The sequence below is a fragment of the Electrophorus electricus genome, chromosome 12 (genome assembly GCF_013358815.1).
Source record: "Electrophorus electricus isolate fEleEle1 chromosome 12, fEleEle1.pri, whole genome shotgun sequence".
Classification (NCBI taxonomy): domain Eukaryota; kingdom Metazoa; phylum Chordata; class Actinopteri; order Gymnotiformes; family Gymnotidae; genus Electrophorus; species Electrophorus electricus.
Window position 1 is genome coordinate 13,564,706 of NC_049546.1, and position 14,090 is coordinate 13,578,795.

Sequence of the window (14,090 nt, forward strand, 5' to 3'; positions counted from 1 at the left end):
GGAAACAAGGAGGGGATGAGGGACAACATTTTGGTTTCTTCATATTATGAGTATAGTGGTTTAATCCAAAGAAGCTTCAACTCTGTAAATTTTATACTGCTCCCCTCGGAAGGGGGATCAAAATCCTACTCGTATCATCCGTGACCGTCAAATGGATGTACCCTTGGTTACCTAGTAACTCGTGCTTGTGTTGGCGTTCCCGAAAAAAAAAAATCAACTGTGTTCGCGCAGCGCGCACTCGTGAAGATCGTGTGGAGACCTCACGAACAGGCAAGACAAGAGGACTGAAGCGCGGAAGGAACGTGCAGAAATACGAAGAGAGAAACACGAAGGAGAAACATGAAAATATGATCGGAGGGTAAATGAAGGACGTTTTTATTTGGGGAAAAAATCATACGAATTGCAGGAGGAGTTGTATAGGGAAACCCTATTGAATTGCGTAGGATTACAATTAGTAAAGCAATATACCTAGGTTTTTTTGGAAATAAAATATCAGAAATGGAGGATTTGATAGTTCGCCAAAGCAGGTGAGTCATTTTTGTGCGCCTGACGATCTGTGCAACATTAATATAGCGCAGTTATGCACATTATTTGTTTTACATATAGGCGAAAATGGCGTTTAAGTTATTAATAAATGACAACAAAATGTAGTAACAATCGTACCGGTTTTGTTCTGTTTTAACGTAGCATGTACACGTTTAGAACATAGTGGATAACGGCTGCAATTAGTTATGTGTACAGTAAGATAGCTTTTTGTTTGGAAAACGTGATTACATGACGGGTTACTGAATTTGGTTTCTCAAAGTTAAAAGCCGAAGCGGTGTGATTGATGCCTTCTAATGTCTTCATATGTTGCCTGAACTATATCGTTATAGTCAGATGTCGATCTAAGGTAAAGATGCTACCGATAACACCTGGCAACACTTGTTACGTGAAAGGCATGTTGCTTCAGTCTATTGTAGAGACTCAAGATTATATATTTTAATGAGTATCTAAAGCTTGTCCTCTTGTCTATGTAACAGGAGAAAAGAACGAATGAAAGATTCACTGACACTGAAAACGGCTTTGTAATAATTTTACGAAGATTGCTCGCTGAGGGTTGAACTAATTTGTTTTGCTGAATATCTTGAGGCATTTGAGCTTTTATGTAATCTTAACATCCATAGTAATAATCTACATGCCAAAACCGTTTTGTTTTTTTTTGTTGTTGGTTTTTTTTTTTGCGGAGTGAATAGACCCATACCTTGTAATTCACAGATATAAAAGCGAATTGCAAGGGAGACTGCAATGTGCTTTGCTGCTAATTCTTAGTCGGAATTACGAAGAAATAGTTGAGATCATGTTTTCTGATATGTAGGCCAATATGGATGCACACCTTGTAGCTCCACTATATAATTCAAATTGATTCACAGACAATGAGAGTGGCTCAATAGCAGTATACGAGGACTAGCAGACATTATACTTCTGTAATAAATTTTCACAGCCATACTGGTTATACCTGATATGAATGGAATAACGTACTCCTGAAAGTCACAGAGTAACAAATAGTTTTTGTCACATATTTTTTATCGAAGGCCAATTCATTTGCCCTACGATTTCCCCTCATTGCAACAGATATAATTTTCTTATGAGTATGTTGTCATCAGAGAAGACTTGGTAGAAAGGGCAGAACTGAAAAGGGGAAGATATGAGTGAGGGAGAATGTGTGCCTCTGAGTTGTCATGGTGATTTTGTGAATAAGCAATTGTTGGCTATAAAGCCAGAGCATTCGAAGTAGATTCCTACAGCCTATCTGAGCTCTTAGTTCAGCATTTGCTAACAGAATGATGGGCCCTTAGTCAAATGCTGGGTTTCGTGCAGTTTCATGCAACTTAATAGCTCTGCAGAGCTTGAAGAAGTTGCCCTGCAGCTCCATTTAGGTTAATCAAATAGCCCCTTATAGATGCCATTCACACCACCTTTTTTTCTGGATTGTATTTGTTATGTGACATTTAGCATCTTGTGAATGATTATACATGGTCCTGCTTTTGAATTTCCTCTCCTTCCATAGGTCTTTATTCATATTCTGCCCTCACATAACAGCTTTCAAGTCCCCCCACTGATTTAAATCTGTTTTCTCTTTCTGTTGTTTTTTCATGTTACAGGCAGATTGTGTCTCAGTGGCAGCAGTATTTGTGTTAAACAGAATTTCTTGCTTAAGTACTTTGAAATATATGGGCTTTCCTCCCATTTTAGAGATGGCATTGTGAAGTCCAGACAGGCATTTTGTAGGCGAACTATATTGCCATCAGGGATAACTATTTCATTGAGATACTCTAAAGATCTGTTTTGCCTAGGTTTTACTTGATACCGTGAAAAGTTTTCTAAATGAGCCAAATTTTATCTGAATTTGAATGCAGTAAGTGGTAATTAATTATTCAAGATTATAATATTTTCCATAACTCTCACCTCAGAGCTGAGCAGCATGACTGAGTCTGTTATCCAATGCATCCCAGTCTATCATTACCTGGCTCAAATGTGCTGAAAGATGGGGGGGGGGGGGAACATTTGTTGGGTGGGAAAAGTTGACCCATGAGATAATAACATTTTGGTGCATGTGATGAAGGTTTGAAGTTATAATATTCTGGCTTTATCACTGCAAAGGTTTCAGATTCCTGAAACTGATTAGTCAGATTGCTAAGCTCTATTTATCTGAAGTCCCCTTCAGAAGACTAAATGTAGTTGCATGTAAAGCATCCCATCCCTATCAGGAACACTTACAGCACCTGTTTTTTAGTGTGTGCTAATTCCAAACAGCCAATCTCAGTAATCTTTATTGCCATTGACTCTAAATGCAACAGAACATAGTTTAATGATACAACTTGCTCTCATGGTTATTAGCCTTACATCTGTGTGTAACAGAAGATGACAATTTAACATTACCAATCCCTCCTTGTTCTTTTCATTGCATTGCTTATGAAAACCAGTTTTATTTTAGTAATGCATTGACTGGTTTGGAATCCTGGTTGTATTATGAACATAGATGGTGGTCCTTCAGTCTTCCATCAGAACAGCTGACTCTCTCCTTCTGCCACCTTTATTGACCTCTTTGACAGATATGCATTGGACATATGCCATCACACATCTGAAGGCCTTTTGAAAGACGCTTGTTTGTTTGCCTCTCTGGATCAGCCTGAAATATCTGTTGTAGGCAACTCCTTGCTCTGCACAAGCTGTCTGAAAATAACTGTAACACCAATCAGAAGGTACTCAAGTAAGTTTAAACAGTGAGTGGATATCAGTTCAAGACCTACACCAAGGGATATTATTAGTGCATCAGAAAGTCTGGTAAAACAACTTGCTTCCATTTTGCACATTTGTGTCACTGTAGCTTTTCTGTGCCTCATGTTTTTGCTTGACATCTTGTAATATCTGTCTCTTACCAAATTTTATTTTATTTTTTTTTGCTATTCAGTTTCATTTTCTGATTATTTTTTTTTTAAGCTTTGAAATGAATAATCTGAAATGAATACTGTGAATGCAAGCATACACATTGTTGACAGGTAGAACAGGCAGCTGCACCCAAAAATCTGTATAAAAGCTGCTGCTGCTGTATGGTTTTTTTTTCTTCTTCACATTAACATCTACCAGACTCGTGAGATTCACTTTCAGTTAAAAAGGTCAGCAGGGCTAAGGCTGGACTTAACTTGGATATACATGCAGATGTTTATCTGAGAGCTTTAGACAGATAAAAAAAAAAATAGTTCACCTTTCAGCAGCATGTGTGGCAATGGATTTATATGAAGACTGAAGAGGAAAAATAATGTTTGGTGACTGGACTGTGTGCTGTAGGAATATACTTTTCACCTGGAAGCAATAAAACCACTAAAGCAGAAAGATAATATTCAGATGAATGTTATGTCTTCTTAGTGGAATATCGATCTTATGGAACAGAATGTCAGCATTTGGTTAGATTGGGAATGATGACAGGAGTGAGGATATAGGAGTAGGCACATGTGTGTTCTGAAATCATTTTTGTATATTTATTTAAGAATAAAGATTTCAATATTCTGCCAAACAGCATATTCAGTTTACACATGTGATGGAAGAACATCCAATAATGTGCATAGATTAAAAAAATGTCTGTGCCTTGTAAATATAAATATTGTGCCAGTCCTTAAGTTCAGTGATGCAAACAAAATAAAATGATACGGTAAGATACATAATTACAATGTTAAATGGTTCCATAACAGATAAGGTTTAGTAACATTTTCCATTGTACCAATAGTAACAATAATGGTGGCTAATCACTAAACTGCCTTGTTAACAGTAACCTCATGTTGAACAAATGTGCTAAACAATTTACAACTCACTATATAGTTACACAATTACATATTGGTAAAGAACAATAGGAAAGATAACTTGCATGCTCTTATTTAATGCAAACAATCAAAATCCTCGAAGGGGACTTAATAATAAATTTGCTCATAGTGCTAGGAACAAATTGCAAAGCTCTGACCAGCAAGAGGATTGATGCATCATTAACAAGATGACATGTGATTGGCTCTGTCTTCCAAATATGTAATATTTATTTGCTTACTATTTGCTTATGCCAAAAGAGAATAACTAGGTTTTTATATTATTACTGTCCTCATATGGGATTAGATGTGCATAGGGCCGTGTATACAGGTGACCTTTTGACATCAACCTCTACAGATCCTGCATGTCCATCAGTGCCAGGGAACCCATTCACATCACAATCAACCAAAAAGCACAGGCCAATCATAACAATTATCTCAGTGGGAACACTTGTAGATCCTCTGTGCCATTTCAGACGAGTTTGGAGATTGAAGAGGTTTGTTGTTTAGAATTCCCTTTGTCAGTGAGTACAGTATTAAGTATATCATATGACACAGACTGAGAACCTATGGAGAGCATTCTTCACCAACTGAAGCTCTAGCTACCAGGTGCAATACACCTGGTAGATTCAAGCGGAATGTAATTTTCTGTTTGGTGAGGTGTTGCTAAAGTCCAGGGTAGAGGTTTGCAAATGCTTCCCTCAGCTCCATTTTTACTCCATAGAAATTCATGCCCTAATTAGATATTAACTCAAAAGATTTTCCCCTATGAGCACCAGATCTTCTCAAGGCCATTTGGAAAGTTGGAGTCAATACCAGTGAGTAGATCCAGATGTACAGAATTGGTGGTGAGATATTTAAAAATGCCCCACTTCTCACAGCACCTAAATACTTTAACTTGAAAGGAGGAAGAGCTGCCATTTTAGCTTTCTACCTATTATATTCTGGGCAGTCATGCTTGCCTCATGTCCTCGCAAAACCCAGACATTCCTCTTAATCTTTGCAAATATAGTACTGATACAATGCAGCAAAGAGAGCGCCATACCCTCTACATGGTGCAGTCTAATTCCAGCTCAAATAAGATGACTGGAAGCTAAAACTTTGGAGTAAGGGCACAGAGGCAGCTATTGGATGTCACAGGTTTACCTTCAACAATTGGTTCCCTTCTGGAAAACTATCCATTTGGGCATTCTGAAAGACTAAACAACAGCTGATTGTCAGATGAGATTCATAGAAGTTGTAGTGATCCCACAAAATATGCTTTATCTCTGATATTTAACCCCTGCAAGGACTTTAGCATGGGAGTATGACTGGCTATTCTGACTGAATTTCGTGTGACTGATTGTGAACCTTGTCTACACCGGTTTTGCACAGACAGCTTGGCTGATATAGTTACCTCTCGTGAAGTCATCACCAGGATTTCGCATACTTCCACAAATTGGTCAGCTCTTGGAATTCTACAATCCTTAACACTTTAAACAAAGAGAGATTATTTACTGTTGTCCTGTTAATGGAATACAGGTCTTATGGAATGAAATGACACTTACTTGGCAGCACTTAAACTGGGAATGATGACAAAAAGGAGGATATAGGAGTAGTGTGTGTTCTGAAAGAAAGAAATATATACAAAAATTAAGAATACAGATTTCAATATTCTGCCAACCAGTATACAGTTTACTTAGTAAAACAAGAATGTTGACTAGGGGTCACAATGCACATAAAACTTCAATATGACTGCATGTTGTCAGAGCTTAAGTAAATAAAGTTTGCTCCATGACAAACATAATAATCCTTGTGAGCTATGGAAGGCAATGTAATGACAGTGTTAAATGCCATGATAATACAGAGATTGTAACAGTAGTAACTGTGGTTAACTGCCATACTAACATTGGCTGCATGTTGAACAAACATGCTAGACAATTTACAACTTGGTATTTAAATATAATTACAGATTGCATATTGCTAAAGTACATTAAGAAAGATGGCATACATGCTCTTAATTAACAAACAAACAAAACTCTCAATGGGAAGTGAATATTACATTCACTAATGGCGTTAGGAACAAATTACAGTTCTGACAAGCTCTGACCAGCAAGGGGTTTGAGATGTCATTACCAAAATGTCACGTGATTGGCTCCTTCTGTACAGATAATGCAGATTATGGAAGCTCAGCATATCTGCTTCATTCCGTTTCTGTGACAGATGCCACAAGAATGTAACCACAATGAAATATAAATGCTTGGTGACGGTGTTTTCCTGACCTTGTCTCAAAAGATCTCTTATACTCGCATAAAAGCATCCCCATGTCCTCCACCTCCAAGGACGCCTTTATATGCATCACTTGTTTTGTGCTCCATTCACTGTGTGCTGGCGAAGAAAAAAAACATCAGTATCTCTTTTTAGTCATGTAATACAAATGAAACTCTTCCACTTTTCAGCTGTGCAGTGCACATTTTTCTTGAAAAGTGATATCTTAAAGAACTAAAGTTCGGTGGGGGGGCTGTGGGCTGGGTAGGTTTTCATGGATGTGAAAAGGAACATATGTACATAATTTATCTGCTTGCACAGAAATTACTCAGTTAGATGTACAGGTTTATTCAGGACCAGCACTGGACCCTTGGTGATGATTTGTTCCTTAAGTTGTTGCCACTTAAAATGTAAATGATTTTGAATTTTTTCAACAGCCCACACAGTGGTATTTCACAAGTGACCCGGAGAGCTGATGCTACAGAAGATGCCTTTTGAAGTGAGAGCTGGATCTTTTAAACCCAAGCTAAATAAGTGTACCTAAGGAGAGGTAAAGGGGCAAGCCTGTCATCTCCATTGCCTATGAGCCATCATATCTGCTGTTGGATCTACAGTGAAAACCAAGCCAGGCAGGCATCTCTACTCATCTCCTGTAAAAGAAGTCCTTGGGTTTACCAAAATATGCTGCCCTTCAAATGTCGAATCAAAATATTTTTCAAAGTGAAGACCACCAAGATTTGTAGTTTACCACTATAGGGAAGGTTGCCAGGAGCTGAAAGTGATTTCATAAGTATCTATGTTTTCCAAACTGGAACTGTAATCATAGCAAGGTTTGGGAAAGAAATAGTAAAAGATGCCATTTTTTGCATTTCCAGTCTGGATATCTTAAAATAACCATCGAAAACTTTGGCGATGTTTGTCATATTTCAAATGTCAGAATACTGGAGAATATAAATAGCTTATTATATGGCATCATACTGTTTTAGTGCAGCACAGCATGTAGTTTTGCACTGACAGATAATATTGCCCAGATATAGTTACATTATTATTCCACATAAAAAGTCAGACCATGGCAGTTGACTGGAATTTAAATAAAGGAATGTCTGTGATACACACACACAAGCATCAAGAGGTTATTTTTTGATTGTTTTATATGGAAATGACTCCAGAAAATGAATTGTATCTGAGAGAGAGAGAGAGAGAGAGAATGACAAAGACCTTATTTTCCACAAATTGTAAAATTTGTAAAATCCATCTTTCTTTTACAACAAGCACAGCCAATTTAGTGTGAATTGATTTATTATTTTAGTTGAAAACAAAATCATATTAAAATGTTTAAAATGTTCCTGTATTTTCCAAGAGCAAAGTTTTAAAATGCAATGACTCTTCAGGGTAAATTTAGCCCTTTGTGTCAAGCAATTTGCCATCACTAGACATTTGGAATTTTGGCCACTTCTACAAACCGTCCTACTAGCCATACAGATTCTTAATATATTATTGTTAGTATTTATGTAGTGCCTTTCTCAAACCCAAGGACGCTTTACAAATATCACTTTTTTTTTTCTTTACACACACACACACACACACACACACACACACCCCTGATGAGGTGTGGCAGCCTATTTGCACACAGCACTGCACTGGGTGCAGGGAAAGGGGAGGAAGTCAAGACAGATTACCAACCACCACTGGACATGCACACAAAAAAATATATATGACAATTTAAAGTATCCAGTCAACCTAACCTCCATGTTTTTGGACTGTGGAAAGAAACCAGAGAAAAGCCACACAGACAGAACATGGAAACTCCACCCAAATAGAGACTTGACCTCAAGACCCTAGTGCTGAGCAGTAAGCATGCTAACTGCCAAGCCAGCATGCCACCGATTCATGTTTAGCTGAATGATGCTTAGTAATAAGACCTGCTCCTTATCTATGGCATGGAGTGAAGAGTGGGGATGCCATGGTCATTGTGCTGTACAGTTTTTTGGATAACTTAATGAAGATAAGGCCTGGAGAGACTGCTTCTGGAGGTTATCAGTGATCCCTAAGGGCAGGCTTTTAAGGAGCTTAGTAAAAGCTGGTAGCTAAAAAATGTGCCATAGGCCACTGCAATTAGGCTGCTTTGGAGAGCTCCTCAATCAGCCTATATATGGTCTGCAATCATCAAAGGTCTAATCCCATTCATGGTATTCAGCCTTAATTTGAAGGAGTTCAAATGGGTCTCTATGGGCCATACATTTTGTTAATATGGTATAAGAATTGTTGAAGAGAAAATTGGGTATTTGAAGGATGGTGTGGAATTTCTAAGGCAAAAAAGAAATAGCATTTGGGGATATTTGAATATTTGTCATTGGACGTCTAATAATTGTTATATGTCTATACTGAATATGAATAGTATACTTGTTTAATTGTAGAAAAGGGTTTCTGATACTCCCCCATATGGGAATGCAGTACACACACACACACACACACACACACACACACACAAAGCGCAAGGGAGACAATTAGTAGCTGACTGGCTCCAGACTGCATGAGCTTCTTCCCCACCCCTTTTCCTCCCCAGCTGTCGAATCTGTACTCCCGAGTCCAGTTGTAGTTACAGGTCCATGCCATTGTTGAAAAATTAACAGTCAAGAGCCACAAAGGCTCATCAGAGGAGGCAAAGATGTGGGTCATAACATAGCGAGCCATGTAGAGCCTGAAGAACCCTACGTGCAGTAACCAGTGTGGGCTGGTCATGTTGTGGCTATAGCCTAACCTCGTCAGGACTTCAGATTTAAATAATGCAGATCTCTTAACGATCCATGTCAAGCTGTTTGAGTGTGCAAAGTGACAAATATGGGATACACCATCGGGACAAGACTAAGACCTCTAGAAAGTTGGACTAGACAGTTGCTCGTTTTTTATTTATTTTACTCTTAATATTGTTGTTATTGCGGTGACTGTTGTCAGCCAGAGGAGGATGCCCCCCCTTGGCTTGTTCACTGAGGGGTTAAATTTGGACATTTGTAACACTGCTTTTTGCTGTTGCAAAAAGTGCTATATAAATAAATTTTGATTTGATTGAAATATGCAAAAGCAGCTAACAGGATGTATAAGCAAATCATGGGCAGTTAGCATGACCTTGCCCTTTCTGTCACTAATAGCTTTCCTTCTTTTATGTTACCATTCTTGTTTGGTGTTTTTGCAGCACGTTGTGAATTTGGCAAGTCTCTAGATTGGTCAAACAGTACAGGCCCTGGCCTCGGGCTTCTGGGAGTAAAAGTGCAAGTGCTCGCAACTTTTAGACTTCGTCCATGTGCTTACACAAAGTGACAGTATGTTTAATAGCCCCTTATCTCTATGTAATGTAAAAGAGAAGGATATTTGACTGTTTTCAGGCAACAGTTAGCTTTCAGTCATCCTTCTGTAGTTTGACAAAATACCCTGAGGTTTCATGAGGATGTGGTAGTTGAAGACTGCAAAGTGTCAGCTGAGTGGACATGTAAGATTAGAAAAAAACATATTAAGGAAAGGAAGTTCATTTTTAGTTGCTCCAGCCCTCAGTCCAATTATTGAAAAGAAGCTACTTCCACAGTTCCCCTCCCCACTTGGTCTTGGGGGAATCCCATTCTGATTCTGCAGAGAGACGGGGTTGGTAGCAACAGACACGCTAACCCTCGGGTTCCCCTAAAGGAAAGAGTTTACAGAATAGTAGACTTCAGATAGTGTCATATTTGCTAAAAATAGCAAAAAGCATTTCTGATAGTGCTGATTGGTTGGTGAATTGACACTGGAGTAGCAGTATCTCAGCTGTCATGGCTACTACCACCACCCCCTGATGTCCCTTGCTATACCCCACCACACCTCCACCCCAGCCAACTACTTCTCGTTGCTCTTAATGGACGTTCTCTTGTGGGATGGGCTTCAGACACATGCACACCATTGGGACAAGACTAGGACCTTTAGAAAATTGGACTAGACATTAATTACTTATTTTTTAAATTCTATTATTAGTTATTTATTTTTCTCCTAAAATTATTATTGTGGTGACCATTGTCAGCCAGAGGAGGATGCTTTGAGCCTTGGTTCCTCTTATGGCTTCTTCTTCATGCTCTAGAGAGTTTTTCCTTGCCACCATCACCCTTGGCTTGCTCACTGGGGGCTTGGACTCTTGAATTAAATTTTGATTTTTGATTTGATTAGCAGAAATGTTAATGTCCTACTGCTCAAAACAGGTTTGCTGTAGAAAAAATGAGATATACAGGTTTGCTGTAGGGAAAAAAAGGAAATTTACAGGTAAGGTTTCTTTGCTATTTTTATTTATTTTATGTTATACCTACTTATGCTTTCCAAATTAAAGGAAGAGCCTGGCCAAGTGGTGAGAAGGTAGTGAAATTTTTCACTTTTAGCTGTTTAACTCCATCACCACCAATCATTTTGGACTCTCTCGTTGGCGCCTTTAGCATGTGACAAAAGACATTACAGAATGGCAGTTCTCCTTTAGAAAGTAGCCACTCGTATTGTGTATGTATGGTGCACATACAAAGTTCAGGAGGGTGAGGAGCAGAGACAGAGAAAAAAGATCACAATCAAGGCCTGGATGCCTCACCCTCCATCTCTGCATCCATGTTTTCATGCTATGCCATAGACGTTCTGGAAATTACACTGTTGTTGAACACCCTATGAAATTATGTGGATTTGAACTGTCCTACCAAGCTGAAGTGTTGTTTTCCATGCTTTTCATCCAGATAGTTTACAGGTATGTTGGGCTTTGCTGGCAAATCGATCAGATTGTCTTTGCAGATATCCAATTACTTATTGGATTTTGTTTGGTGTGGTGTGGCAGCACATACTCTTAACCAAATATCTATGCATCAGAAGAGACACTTTAGTAAATGCATTCCAAAAGCATGTCTGAAACTACAAATTGGATCAAGTAAGGAAGAAAAAGTAATGTGATCTATTTACTCAGATATCTGAATATGGCCTTACCAGCCAGTTAAAATGTTAGGAAGCACTACGCTTGAAATATAAACTTTTTCTATGGCCAATTATGTATGATTATGTATGTGTTTTTGGTACACAACATAGTATCTGGTCATAGTGACATCATGCAAAGTGATATTAAGATTGTCTGTGATGATGATACTTTATCACAGGAAATCATGTTGAACAAGACCTAATAAATGTAATTCCAGACATTCAATTAACCAGGGCTGTCTGAATCCAGTCCCAGAAGACTACAGCAGTACAAAATTGTGTTTTCAATGCTGCAACATTAGATCATCAGTTAAAGATTAAATACTTCATGAGTCACCAATGTACTTATCAATTCATATCTTGCCTCATCCAAATTATTCCCTCCAAAACTTAAGGAAGAAAAATTTAACACATGATCAAACTTATTACATGCTTGTGTTGATGTGAATTGTAGAGCTTGCCATTGATTGGTTAGTGCATGAATTACCAAAGTTGTTGCAAAGTTGCTTGCCACTGATGCTAGTCCAGTGATGTTTTACAGGTGTCAGTTTATAGCTTCAGCTAGGTAGGCAACACATCAGTTTCCCATTTGAAAACACTCCTATTACTTCATCAAGCCTAAAGCCCATCTGTGCCTGTATTTTCCTACAAAGAAACCAGCCTTTATAATTCAAGTATCCCCTTGTGATGACATTGTCGCTGCCAGTTAAGTAGACATTCTCCAAAAGTGCAGGTTCCAGGAAATTAATGAGATTTTAATCTGTCACATTGGACCGAGCGGAAATGAAGAATTTTTTTCTACCTTTGTTTTGCAATTCTTGATTAGATTTTGAACAGTCCTTCAAAGAATGTCTACAACAAGGTTCTTTTTGGTTTTGAAAGAGCCCTCTATCTGAAAAAAATGCAATATATTCAAAATTTGAGCTCTTAGAATGCATTGGTGTTATACTATCAATATAAATGAATAATTCCTGTTGATATGATGGCATTTTAACTATTAGTGTTCAGATATGAATTTTTAGAATACATTTCTATATTTAAAGACAAAGAAGAAAAATAATTGATAACATTAGAAATTTGATTCTTCCACAAATACATTTGTATTGGGAACTTTCTGGTGTGGCTGCATATGGATGAATAAAACTATGCATGTAGATGTATGTGCAATAGTAACCCATCTGAAAAGTTTTGTTTTTGTAACATTGTAGGAGTGATTTTCTAAAGTTCTTCTATGCAATTACTTACAATATCATTGTTATTTATGTTCACTATTAGGATGATGTTAAAGAAAGCTCGCAAAAAATTACAAATCTGTCAGTCTGTTCAAATCTAACCTTCTGCATTTGCTCTGGGAATGCTTACCCAATATTGGGGTCATTGCAAAAATAGACGACTGAATTGAGTTTCTAAGACATGTTCAGTGATGAATTAGTAGTTCTAGGTCAGTGTCACAGCGGTCTGGGTGAAGGAGACAGCAAAATGAGTCATTAGGAAATTCCCAAGCCACTGTTTGTTTGCCATGAAAACTGGGTGAATGTAGGGAGGGGTGAGGTAATTGTGATGTATGTGTGAGAGAAAGACAGACAGAGAAACTGTATGTGTGCCTTTACAGATTACAATTGAGAAGTCATCCAAACAACACCTTGTATGTGCTACAACCTCTCCTGTAATTCGCTCATGAAAGCCAACACAATCAATAGACTTTAATCTTGACTTTCCTTAGAGAAATGTATTATTTACAGAGCCTGACAAAAAGGATCAGATGTTGTATTGTATAAGAAAGGAAACACTTTCAACCAAGGATATATGATAAGCACACATTTCATTTAGTCTGTGGCTACATCGACAAAGTTCATAACTTTAACAAGAAGATCCATATCCCACAAAACGAGTATGGAATATTCATTTGCCCCCAACCATACTTTGACAGCTACTCAGGCCATTAAGTGGTTTCTTCCTAATATTTTTCTTCCACTTTACACTTCAACCTCCTACATTTCTGCCTCTCTAGCTAACAGAGGGACTTCTTAAAGCCCCATGTGAAAATTTCAGGGTACCTAAGCAGGGTGTTCTCAAAGCCATAATGGTAGTGAGCAGCTCATTTCTGAAGAGTGAAATAGCAAGATAGAATAAGCACTCCTGAGAGATGGGATAGGAGAGGACAAGAGTGAGAAAGGGAAAAGGGAATTTTGAAAAGGAACATCGGTGAAAAGTAGGAGAAGACAGCTGAGCGGACCAGCAGGTGATAAAATGGCATGGACTGGTAATTCCTTGGAATTAATGAAAGTAAATCAAATATGGCTATACTTATGTTGGGCATTAATGTGATCAGTGTCTAATTTCAGTGCTTTGTGACACTTCACAGAATACCATTGACATGCCCTAATTCACACCTTGTCTCTTTTTCTCTTTCTTTCTATACTGCTCTCTCACTTTCTCGCTCACGCGCACACACGCGCGCACACACACACACACACACACACACACACACACACACACACACACACACCTATAAAGAAAAGGTTATGCTCCTAAAACTGC

The 14,090-nt window shown here is 38.2% G+C and overlaps 1 protein-coding gene across 2 annotated transcripts in view; it reads left to right on the plus strand.

Annotated features, from left to right (window-relative positions):
* The first annotated feature begins 259 nt into the window (after positions 1–259).
* The window catches only part of nlgn3a (neuroligin 3a), a 102,715-nt gene continuing 88,884 nt past the window's right edge, over positions 260–14,090 (plus strand). For both annotated transcript variants that reach the window (XM_027008642.2, XM_027008643.2), the window contains exon 1: positions 260–527. The gene's annotated coding sequence lies outside the window, so the exon portion shown is untranslated. The remainder of the gene's footprint in view (positions 528–14,090) is intronic.